Source organism: Peromyscus californicus, unplaced genomic scaffold (genome assembly GCF_007827085.1).
Source record: "Peromyscus californicus insignis strain IS unplaced genomic scaffold, ASM782708v3 Scaffold_10__1_contigs__length_136768540, whole genome shotgun sequence".
In the NCBI taxonomy this organism is placed as follows: Eukaryota; Metazoa; Chordata; class Mammalia; order Rodentia; family Cricetidae; genus Peromyscus; species Peromyscus californicus.
The window spans coordinates 36,036,804-36,049,327 of record NW_026294391.1 but is presented as its reverse complement, the minus strand read 5'-3'; the positions used below and the strand labels follow the sequence as shown (position 1 = coordinate 36,049,327).

The window sequence follows — 12,524 nt, the reverse complement described above, 5'->3', positions numbered from 1 at the left end:
GCACATAGAGAGTAGTCATTTGGTGTGTATGGATTCATTTCAAATTTTAGCAAGCAAGTTTAGTTTAAAAACACATTTACTCAGTATTCTGCAAGTTGGAAGGGTAGTGACTGAGAACTGAACACCACCTTTTCTTTACATTCTTGAGAGCTTAGCCTCTGAGGCACAAATATTAGTCAGTTTACTAGAGAAACAATATTTTATCATATTGTAGACTGATGAAAATATTACAGATGGAAGGAACTAGAAAGATGTCACAAAGTCTTGCCATTTCAAAAGTTGGCACTAATGGTAAAATGATCATTATTAATAGTGATTCTATTTCAAAACTCTCTATATTTGGATGATGGATCACAGGGCCACCATATGTTTTACTTGGTCAATAACCAAGACGGTGGAGGTTATAGCTGAATCAACTAGGAAAAGTCAAGTCCTGGGCATATGTCTCTACACAGACACTAGAACTTCTTAAATATGACAACATAAATGAGAAAAATAGGCCCCAGATTAGAACCGTGTGAATCACCAAAGGAGCCATCTGCATCTGCTGTGTTAAAACAATAACCTCAATAAACTCTACAGATGCAACACTGAGCCTCGACCTGCCCACTTCCCAGAACCATCTGGCATTGCTGTTTCAGAACCGCCTCCATCACTGCCTTATGTAATAGCCACCACATTCAAAGGCGGAGCCCTGGAGCCTTGCACGTGGATTCCCCATTCCAAGCCGACCAGGGCTGCACTGGGGTTTGGTCCAATCAACATGTATGAAATAGGTCAGGATGGGGACATATGAGTAAGAACGGCCTCTATAGGTTTATATATTTGAAGGCTTAATCATCATGAAACAGCACTACTTGAGAAGGATTAGGAGGTGTGGCCTTTTGGGAGTAGGTGTGGCCTTCTTTGAGGAAGTGTCACTGGGAGGTGGGCTTGAAAGTTTCAAAAGCCCAAGCCAAGCCCAGTGGCTTCTCTTCCTGCTGCCTGCATATCTGGATGTAGAACTCGAAGACTTCTCCAGCACCGTGTCTGCCTGCATGCACCAAGCTTCCTGCTGTGATGACAATGGACTAAACTTCTGAAACTGTAAGCAAGCTCCAATTTAATGTTTTATTTCTATAAGAGTTGCCATGGTCATGGTGTCTCTTCACAGCAACAGAATAGTGACTAAGGCAGGTTTCATTCATATCTCCATTTGGGTCCCTGTATGGTACCCAGAAGTCATTATGTCAAGGGTAGACTTGCCCTAACCTTAAGTTCTCTTCAGTATTCTGACTTACCAACTGGTGCCCTTTTTCACCAGGCCCCAAACACTGTCATTGCCATCTTGAACTCTCTTCCTTTCTCCTTCCCCATTATTCTCTCCATCAAATCTTAAGTCCTATCACTGTACCCACACAGCACCCTTAACATTTCATCCACATGCACTGTCATTTCCATTGGTAGTACTCTGTAGTCTCTGCATAGTGACAAGAATTGGTGTCAACCTGATCAATTCTTCAGCAAAAACATAACACACAATTCTTCCTAAAGCAGAAGTCTGACTGTAGCTCATTATTCAAAAACATGCCATCAATTACATTGCTATCTGAAAAAAACAAACAAAACATGTTCCTTCCATCAGCTGCCTGGACATGTGCTTCCTATGCTACCAGGAGAGGTGGAGATGGGGACTACCAGTAACATTCTCGAGAATTATATACAATACTTCAGATTCCATTTGTAGTAAGTGAAAGAATGTCCTTCTCCCCATCAGCATTTCCCACACTTCAATCCCCTCAAGATGGAATTATGTCTGGTTACTGACAAGGAGGAATATAAGTTGAAGAGAGAAATTAGATTGCTAAAGAGCTGACAGCATTTAGAGAGAAAGAAATCACCCTGAGTTATATGAGGGGGTATTTGCTAAATAGCAACACTTGAGCTTCCCTCCCACTACTGGCATTCTAGTAGCAGGTCACATCACACAAATCAATTCTATCCTAAGCAGTGTTCTCAAAACAGTCCTTTAAACAAGGAGGAGGCCGAAGAGCCAATGCCTGAGATCCTTCATGAGAAAAATGAAGCCATCTCTACTGGTTTTCAGAGAGGAAGGGGCTGTGGCCTAAGGGATGTGGTAGCTGTGAGCTAAGGAAATATGGACGGAGGGTTCCCTTGAGTCTCCTGAAAATAACATGATGCTGCTTTTAGCCCCATGAGCTGACTTCAGATTTGTGACCTGCAAACTGTGAGACAGTAAACCTGTGCTATTTTACTCACCTAAGTTTATGGAAGGAAGATTGTTACAGCAGCCAGTGGAAACTAATGCACCTCTTCCCTCCCGCTGCTGAGTGCCCACTATAGAACATTCGCACCATTTTACAGTACTTAGCATTTTGTGTTAGAAGGCTCTGTACTTCACAATGACTCTGAAGCTCCAGTTCTACGCCTCAGGCAAATTATAGCATCTGCAGTCCTTTGTTGCCCCTCAAACAAGCAGCCCTAAAACTCATCCCTATGGCTTAAGTGAAAGAACGGCATCTGTCACTCAGGCCACATGAGAGTGAGTGAGCACCTCCTGCAGTCCAGCACCCTGCTGTCCCTACTCACTTTACTCTTCTTACATTTTGTTCTTACTTTCCTGAAAACTCTGTTCACACTCCATCAGGGGCACGCATGGTATCTTATTTTGACTTTCATGCCATGCCATCTTGTTCCTGCATTAAAGTTTCCATTCTGAAAAACTGTGTCACTCAGCTGGCCTCATGCTTGGTCTGTACCTTTGAAATCAAGGAACTCCTGCACTCTGTGCTTTAGAAGTGTAGAATAAAGGGTTGGGGCTGGGGAGAGGGCTCAGTTGGTAAAATGTTTGTCACACAAGCACAAGGCCTGAGTTCAGATCCTGACACCCATGTAAAAAGCCAGGCACAGTGGAGAGAGTTAAATGCTATGGCTTTGGAAGCAGCCACTCCAGCAAAATCAGCAAGTTCCAGAGTCGTTGAGAGTCCCTGGTCTTAAAAAAGAAGGTAGAGGGCAATAGAAGAAGACATCTGACACTGACCTCTGGCCTCCACACTACACACACAAAAAAGAGAAGAAAAAAATATCTTCGGGGAAAAAAAGTTGTACATGAGGTTGGAGAGATGGCTCAGTTGTTAAGAACATTGGCTGCTCTTCCAGAGAACCCAGGTTCAATTCCTAGCACCTACAAGGTTGGCTTACAACCTTCTCTAACTCCAGTTTCAGCAGATCTGATGTCGTCTTCTGGCCTCCATCAGTACTAGGCATGTACATGATACATAGACATATGTGTAGGCAAAATACACATAAACATATTTTAAAATTTTCTTTAAAGTTGAAGATTTACATTTGCTTTCCTGTTGCTATGAGCAAACATCTTAGTTCAGAGAAGAGTTTATTTAGGCTCAAGAGTTTATTTAAAACTCAAAGTTTTAAAAGATATAGTCTATCATGGCAGGGAAGGTGCAGGTGGCAGCAACTGGTCACATTGCTTACCTAGACAAGAAACCAAAGCAGGAAAGTAGGGCATCAAGACCTAACTAACCCCAGTTCATTCTGTGAGCTACCCCACTAAAGGCTCTACAACCTTCCCAAACAGCATCAGTATTCAAAGCTCACTGGCCTAGGGGAGACAGTTCTCATTGAAACCATAACATAATCTGACCCAACAGTTCTGCTCCTAAGAATATAATCGAACACATACCATAGCAGCTATATTCACAACAGCAAAAGGTAGAAAGAGTCTATGACCATAAGCTGAAGAATGGATAAACAAAACACAGTATGTTTTTTGTCAATGAATAAACAAAACACAGTATAATAATGAGGTATCATAGTACAGTGAGTCATCTACCATTCATCCATGTCACAATATGAATGAATCTTCATCTATTACAGCAGCTGGGCCTAGTGGTGCAGGCCTGTCATCCCAGATACTTAGGAAGCTGAGACAGGTGTGTCTGGACTACAGTAAGTTTCTGGCCACCTTGGGCAACTCAGCAAGACCCTGTTTCAAAGTAAGACATAAAGAATGCTGGGGATATAATTCAATGGTAGAGTGCTTGCCTAGCATGAGCAAGGTTCTGGGTTCAATCCTCAGTACTAGAGGGAGAGAGAGGGAAGAGAGGGAGGGAAGGAGGGGGGAGGGAGGGGAGAGCAACAAGAATGGATACAGTAGGGTGAAAAACAATACCACAAATAAAGGAGGCCAAATACAAAAGAACATATGAATTCTACAACCCACTCATTTAAAACATGAGAATAGCTCTAGCTCTCTCTGCCTTGAGCTAGTGATTGGGTATAAACTCTCAGCTACTGCTCCAGCGTCATGCCTGCTCTCAGTCTTATCTGCAGATAAAGACAATATTCTAGACCATGTAGAATGCTTCTATATAATGGAGATCGTGGCGATGATATTTTCTTGAGCTGATTTAGTAAATCGTCATACAGGAATAGTGATCTTTTCCTAACGTGAAAAAAGATCCATTTTTCCTCTGAATTATAATTTGGGGACATGTGGGCAGAAATAAGAACAAACGAGCAAAAACTAAATTAAAGTAGATCTTGTAGATGAGACTTTTGCAGAATTAAGAGGAGAAATAGCAGGACCCTCCAGACACACCATATGAAGGAGGAAGAGATGAACTAGAGATAAAAATACCAGCAATATATCCACTTAATCCTCCTAAGGTCTGGTTTATCACTAAAATATGACATCCTAATATTGGCTCTATCATGGGGGGAAGGAGGGTACTTTCCTGTATATCCTGAAAGATCAATGTGCAGAATCCTGAAATATTCAAGCAGACAGCCCAACTGGAGGCACATGTATATGCTGGAGCACCAGTTTCTAGTTCAAAATACACCTCCCCAAAATAATAAAATTTAAAAAGAAAGAAAAAATAAAACGTGGGTACTATATACTTTGATAGAAATACAATAATAGTGGCCTTGTCTTCCAAATCATGGGATACAGAAACAACAACTGAAGTGCTCCTGAGTGAATGATACAGGAGCTGTTGCCAGCCATGCTCACCTCTTTGTGAGGGGCACCAACATATGTAATTTAGGATTCTGCATAAATTTCTTTTAAACTGATATTATTGCCTAATGATGTTATCTAGGCACCATTGGAGACTGGGGGGAAAAAATCCCCACTCTGCAAATAAAGCTAATTAAACACCTGTATAAAAATTTTGTTGAAGTGAGAATATACAAATCTGTGGACACAAATAGACTAGTGGCTGCCAGGGAGGAGTGGGTCACAATGTGTTTCTAATAGTTTCACCAAGCTATCAATGTCTGCCCAGTTACACCCACACTCACACACAAAAAAAGGTCACTGGATCATAGAACTATAAAAGGCAAATTTTGCTGGGGGCTGGAGAGAATGAAGCCAGAATGCACAAATGTCAAACATCACATACATGGTACATTGTTATTGGACAGTTAAAAACCTCACAACTACCAATTTCTCAAAACATGAAAATTCTCTATTTGCTCTGAGATGTAAGGTGATTTAACATACATACATTCCCTTTCCTGTCAAATACATAAAAGCATAACTGAATTTAGTAAGAAACACAGAGAACAGCTTTTTTTTTTTTTTTTTGGTTTTTCGAGACAGGGTTTCTCTGTGTAGCTTTGCGCCCTTCCTGGATCTCGCTCTGTAGACCAGGCTGGCCTCGAACTCACAGAGATCTGCGTCTGCCTCGCTTTCTAATTCAAACTGTATCCTAACAATAAATGTTATTGAATGTGGTCCTATTTGTACATAACACTGGTTTTCAGCTGTGATGAAAACTGAAATACATACAATGTGTCTTGTTATTCACAACACAACCCAGCTGATGAAACCATAAATGTCTGTTTACTGGATGCTAAGAACTGGAAGACCCCAAACCCTCATTTATGACGTAGATTTTCCACTCCACATATATTAACAAAACCAATTTTCTGGGCTTGGATTCTGAGCCTCCTGAGTTCCTCTCTACTCAAATCACCTTTGCCATGACTCTGCATGCAAATGGACCATCTATACATCTTAAGATCCTTAAATTCGAGCCGGGCAGTGGTGGCGCACGCCTTTAATCCCAGCACTTGGGAGGCAGAGGCAGGCAGATCTCTATGAGTTCAAGGCCAGCCTGCTCTACAAAGTGGGGAGGACAGACTCCAAAGCTACACAGAGAAACCCTGTCTTGAAAAACAAACAAAAACAAAACAAAACAAAACAAAAAAGATCCTTAAATTCTACCTGCAAAGGCCCTTTAGAGCCATGTTAAAAAGCACAAACTCACTGCTTGTGGGCGTGGGAAAGGGACACCCCTTCGGGGTCATGATTCTACCTACCAAGTCATGCCAGTTGATTTATAGCTGCAGAAATAGCAACAGTAGAGAAGAACATTGCTCTGTGTGTGTATGTGTGTGCACACATACATGTGGAAGCCATATATTGACCTTATTTTTTGAGACTGTCCGTCTGTCTGTCCCTCCCTCCCTCTCCCTCCCCCCCCACCCCCTCCCTCCCTCCCTCTCTCCCTCTCCCTCCCCCCACCTCTCACTCGCTCGCTCGCTCGCTCGCTAAACCAGGAGCCCAGTGGTTGGCTCGAGTGGATGTCCAATGAGCCCCAGATCTTCCTGTCAAAGCTTCAGTGTTATCATTTATAGTATTACAGGTGTGCACCATCATGCCTTTCTGTGGACACGTTTTACACAGGTGCTAGGGATTCCAATTCAGGTCCTCGTGTTTGCACAGCAAGCATTTTACCCACTGCGCCAGGGCCCATGCCTCCTGTCATACTTTCTGACTAGTTGTCTTTGCTTTCAGAAAATCCACACATCCCCACTTGCTTCTGGATTTGTATTGACAGTCCATGTTCTCCATTTCAGAATTCGTGGGAAATGGTATGAAAATGAATAGTTACCATTAAAGCAACAAAAGAACAATAAAAAAGACAGACATGGATGCAAGCTCAAGCAATTCTCATCTGACCCTGAACTCAGAAGGTAGTAAAAAGCTCTCTAGATTCTCAGTCTGTCTCCCTCATTCTTCACACACATGATGATCTCCCAAATCACATATAATATAGGCAGAATGGAATGCCTCAACTGCACAGGCACACAACATAACCTACAGGCCACACAGCTTCCATCCGAATGGCATAAAACACCTGCTTGACCTCAGGTGGGGCCCAATCTTCTCTTCCTTCAAAGCACCCAAGCACTGCCTAGCATGGTCCTACCCTGCTTTTGTACAGTATCTGCCTCACCTGTTTCCCTCCTTTGTACCTGGTCTACACAGGCCCCATCTGAGCTCAGCTCAGTGTCCCTGGAACATGCACCACCTGTCCCCTGAACTGGAGTGGGAGTCACCAGAATCCTCAGCTGCCTCTCCAGCCTGCTTGGAGGTTCTTCAGGGGAAGAAAGGTACACTCTGCTCTCTGCATCTCGGAATTGGCTGAGCCCCTGCTGTTACAGGTACACAGAAGAGGTTTGTACCTTGAATATATTCCCCACCTCTGAAACTTCATTTCTGAAGAAAAACATGGGGAAAACCTCCTTGTAAACACTTGGGAGTGAAAAACATGTCTAACAATGGCTCTGGGCCAACAAAATTCTACCTCCGTGCTTCCAGCGAACACTGTATCTGTAAGGGAGCCCCTCTATCTTTATGTATCTCTATTTCCATATGAGGAAGCAGCTGGGGAAACCTTGCCACAGAGGCTAAGGAATGAGATTAGAGGAACATCTTTTAGAAATTGCAAACTTCAGTCTGGTGGCGACATTGTATGAAGTACATCATTCTGGGGCAGGCAGGAAACTAGAACAGGGTACTACAGACTTGCAACAGCATCTTAGGCTTCCATCTAGCAGAGACCAGAAGTATCTCTCCCCCAACACTTGTGACAACTGAAAAAAAGGACCGACAAAGGCCCTTGAAGGATGTTAAAAACAACTGCCCTGGGCCTGAGGCAGATAGCTCATTGCGTAAATGGCTCGCCATACAAGCCATGAGGACCTGAGTTCAGACCCCCAATACCTATAGAAAATGAGTGTAGTGAATGGTATGTTCTAGTTATTCTGGTGCTGGGGAGGCAGAAACATATGGATCCCTGATTAGCAAGGCTAGCCAAATTGGGGTGCTCCAGGTTCAGTAAGGGACCCTGCAACTGAGAAACAACTGAGGAAGACACCTATCAACCTCTAGCTTCATTGGGCACATACCCAGGCTTCGCTGATAGTCAGGGTATATACCCAGGTACGTGAGCATACACACACACACACACACACACACACACACACACACACACACACACACACACACACACACGAAACAGCATCCTAACCGGTCAAAACTTTGCAGTGTAAAAACAACCCAAGTTGCCGGGCGGTGGTGGCGCGCGCCTTTAATCCCAGCACTTGGGAGGCAGAGGCAGGCGGATCTCTGTGAGTTCGAGGCCAGCCTGGGCTACCAAGTGAGTTCCAGGAAAGGCGCAAAGCTACACAGAGAAACCCTGTCTTGAAAAGCCAAAAAAAAAAAAAAAAAAAAAAACAACAACCCAAGTTGTTTTGTTTCTAACTTCGTTTTTTGAGGCTGAGTCTTGCTATGCAGCCCTGACTGACACAGAACTTGTTGTGCAGCCCAGTCTAGCCTCAAACTGAAGCAATTCTTCTACCTTGGCTCCTGAGTGCTGGGATTACAGAAGTGAGCCACCACACCCAACCAGCCTGGACTTATCTGAAGGACACTCCATCCTCAATACTAGCTCAATCTATCTTCCCAGATTCTTTTAAATCACACCGTAATTCCCTTTTGGGGGATCTAAAACATACAATACGTGGCTGGGGAAATGACTTAGTGGATAAAGTGCCCACTGTGCAAGCATTGAATGTGAGGACCTCAGTTCAGATCCCTCAAATCCATATAAAACACCAGATTCAGTAGCATGGGACTTTAACCCAAGCAATGTGTAAAGGCAGAAATAGGTAGACTCCTGAAGCTCAGCAGCCAATGAGTTTCAATCCTGAAAATTAAAGGCATAGGGGCTGGAGAGACTGCTTGGTAGTTAATAGCCTATACTACTCCCCTGGAGGTTCCTAGCTGGCTTCCCAGCACCCACAATGGACAGCTCACAACCATCTCTAACTAGCTGTTGGAGAAACAACACCCTCTTTTGGCCTCCATAGACATGTACACATACAATATACACTCACAGGCATGTAATAAATCTTTTTTAAAAGCCCATTTTTTTATAAAAATAAATACAATAAAGGTAGAGATCAATAGAGGAAAGACACCCAACATCTGGCCTCTGAGCCCACATGCAAACATGTACATACATACATACACAATACAACATGTATATATACCAAAAGAGTGAAAACAAATATACTCTCCCATTGCATCTGTGTGAGTGACCTACATTCCATGAAAATGACCTAAATGTAAAATCTGCACAACTCCTTTTTCCATTTAAAAAAAGTTCCTATGTTATGAAGAAGATTCAGAGGACTCCAACAGAAACAGAGATTGCTCTCTCGCTCATGCCCTCGCCCCCCCCTCATTAGCTTTGCTCAGAAGCCTACAGCCAGAGGGAACTCGGGAGACCATCATGCACGTCAAAGCGCATCATCTTTCCCATGGCTGGCCGAGATTTCTGCAGGTTACATAAATATTACTTTTGAATGGTTGTTTATTTTCTTTCCACTTGTGGACTGAGAATTAAATGGATGGCTGGAAACAGTCTACATCAAAGCTCTTTTATCCTTTTAACCATGCTTTCAATGGGGACTTTCATCCAACTCCTATCCCCATGCCCTACCCCCACATACAGAGCAGAACCAGACTGGAGAATCACAGGCTATTTCTGGGATCCCAGGCCTGTAGCTCCTTTTAACACAACTAAGCTCACAAGTGAAGGGGCTCTTAGAAATCAAGCCAATTCTCCAGGGTGGGCTCAGAGTGAGTGAACTGTCATACAAGTGCGCCTTTGGCCCTGAATCCTCAGAACAGTTTGATCTGTGGCCACCATCCCCCCACACCCTCCGCAGTCTTCCCTCTGAGGCTAAAGACTGACTATCATGAAAGCAGTCCTGTACGTCATGAAATAAAGTTCATGTTTTGTGTGCATGCAAGCACATGTGCGAGCCTATAGCTAACATCAAATAATTTCCTCAGTTGCTCTCCACCATAGGTATTTGAGAGAGTTTCCAACTGAACCTAGAGCTCATCAATAGGCTAAACTAGCCAGATAGCAATTTCCAGGGATCCTGTCTCTGCCCCCACCCCTGAGCTCTGGCATTATAACACATGCTACCATACCCAGGTTTTCACATAGGTGCTGAGGATTTGAACATAGTTCCTCATATTTATAAGAACAAACATTTTGTCACCTGAGCTATATACCAACCCAATTCACCTCTTTTAATTCCACCCCCTACCATCAACTACTTAAAAGTGCCAAAATGTTCAAAGCTTGAAGGCCTCTTAAAAAAAAAAGTTTTCAGAGTTGGGCCCAGGAGGTGTAGACTAAAGACTGGCGCAGATCAATACCCTAACTCTGGGACATAAATACACAGGATGGGGGCTGTGCAACAATGGATAAAGAAACCACTACAGAGATATCTTAAAAGAAAAGAAAACTCTTCAGAGCTGCATTTGGCAGTGAACATCGGCAGGAAGCCACACAGGTAAACAATATCCACTTCCAGGGCCTTATCACTGAAAGAGCCAAGAAACAACACCAACAGCAATGAGCAAACTAACAGCTCTAAGCTTCTAACTGCCATGGCAAAGAGACATGATCTAGGCCAGGGCCTGGGAATTTGCTCTAGGAATGGGAACAGCTTTGCATCCCAGAAAGGAAGAATATGCTTAAAAGGTCATAGAGGAACAAGACCAAAAGACCCAGGACTCATTTTGAAAAGACTCCCACTAGTCACATTGAAAGCAGCTGTGCATCTAACACAAGTATGACAATGATGGATCATAACACATCTTTCTTTTTATTTATTTATTTACTTACTTACTTATTTTGGTTTTTCGGGACAGGGGTTCTCTGTGTAACAGCTCTGGAACTCTCTTTGTAGACCAGGCTGGCCTCAAACTCATAGACATCCCCCAGACTCTGCTGGGATTAAAGGTGTGTGCCACCACACCCAACTTATAACAGATTTTAACGGATAAATGACTGAATTGGTTACTTCTATTGTTATAACAAAATACCTGCAAAGGCAATTTAAATATAGAAGGGATTGTTTTGGCTCACACTTTGAGCCATCTATCATGGCAGAGAAAGCATGGGAGCACAACCTTTCAAGACAGCTGAACACACTGCATAGACATCGAAGAGCAGAGGGGTGAATGCTGGTTCTCAGCTCACATTCTCCTTTTCATTCAGTCCAGGACCCCTGCTCATGGGGTGGTGCTGCCCACAGTTAGGATACTAACTCAGTTAACATAATCTAGAAATTCCTCACTCACATACCTCAAAGGTTTGGGGAGCCTTGATCCTGTCAAGTTGACAATCAAAATCCCACGGGGATTCTTTTACAAAAAAGTATAGCTAAAGGTCCTTTTTAAAGACTATTAACTAGGGGGATGGAGAGATGGCTCTGTAGTTAAGTTACTTGTTGCTCTTGCAAAGGACCAGGATTTAATTCCCAGCACCTACATGGTGGCTTATAACTGTCTTTAACTACACACTTCCAGGGGATCTAACATTGTCTTCTGGCCTCCATAGGTATGCACGTGGTACAGATACATGCAGGCAAAACATTCATACACATACAATTAAAAACAGATCTAAAAGAAAATAAAAAGAATGTCCTTTAATAGATGCAAAATGGATAGGAGAATTAGAAACACATAATTTTGTTGTTGTTGTTGTTTTTAACTGATAGTATATGGGTTGGGGAGTTGCCCAAACAGAATGCTTTTCACTCTGTAGGTCTGCAGGTCTCTCTCCCAATCATTCTCCTTTGCCTGTGTTTATCATGAAGCTAGCCACTGTCAACATGCAAGTGAATACGACTGGTGGAATCCTGTTAACAGAGAACCATAGTTCCCCAAATGTGCCCTTCTCTCCGTGTGTAATAATACATTGATGGTCCTCTGGAAGAACAGTAAATGCTCTTAACTACTGAATGAGAAAGACGTGACAAAGAAGCGGTAATGACATCTCAGACTGCCCACCTACTACAGAGGCCACCACCTTCCAAAGGGAGCCACTTGGTGGGTGTACCTTCATCCACGACTCTAGAGGGAACGGTCAGCTGTGCAGCTCTTAATCTCACTCTAACCATAAGAAAACAGAGAGATAATCAGAACTCCCATGCCTTGGGAGGAAGTAAAGGAGATTCTCCCACACAGAGAAGACTAAAGAGACAGAAAACAAAACACAATGAGGACAACTCAGATAGCAAATGACTGAAGGAAAGTATTATTGTAGATTAAACAAAACAAAATCAAGGTCGCTGTGATAGTAAGTTGCCTATGTTTGCTTGAAGAAATTCTGTGGCAGCAA

General features: G+C 43.1%; 1 protein-coding gene and 1 pseudogene across 1 annotated transcript in view; one reads left to right on the top strand and one right to left on the bottom strand.

The window, feature by feature from the left end:
• Positions 1–12,524, bottom strand: part of LOC128105753 (F-box-like/WD repeat-containing protein TBL1X) — a 163,350-nt gene that overhangs the window by 93,716 nt on the left and 57,110 nt on the right.
• On the top strand, positions 3,451–5,612 carry LOC128114218 (ubiquitin-conjugating enzyme E2 K-like; annotated as a pseudogene).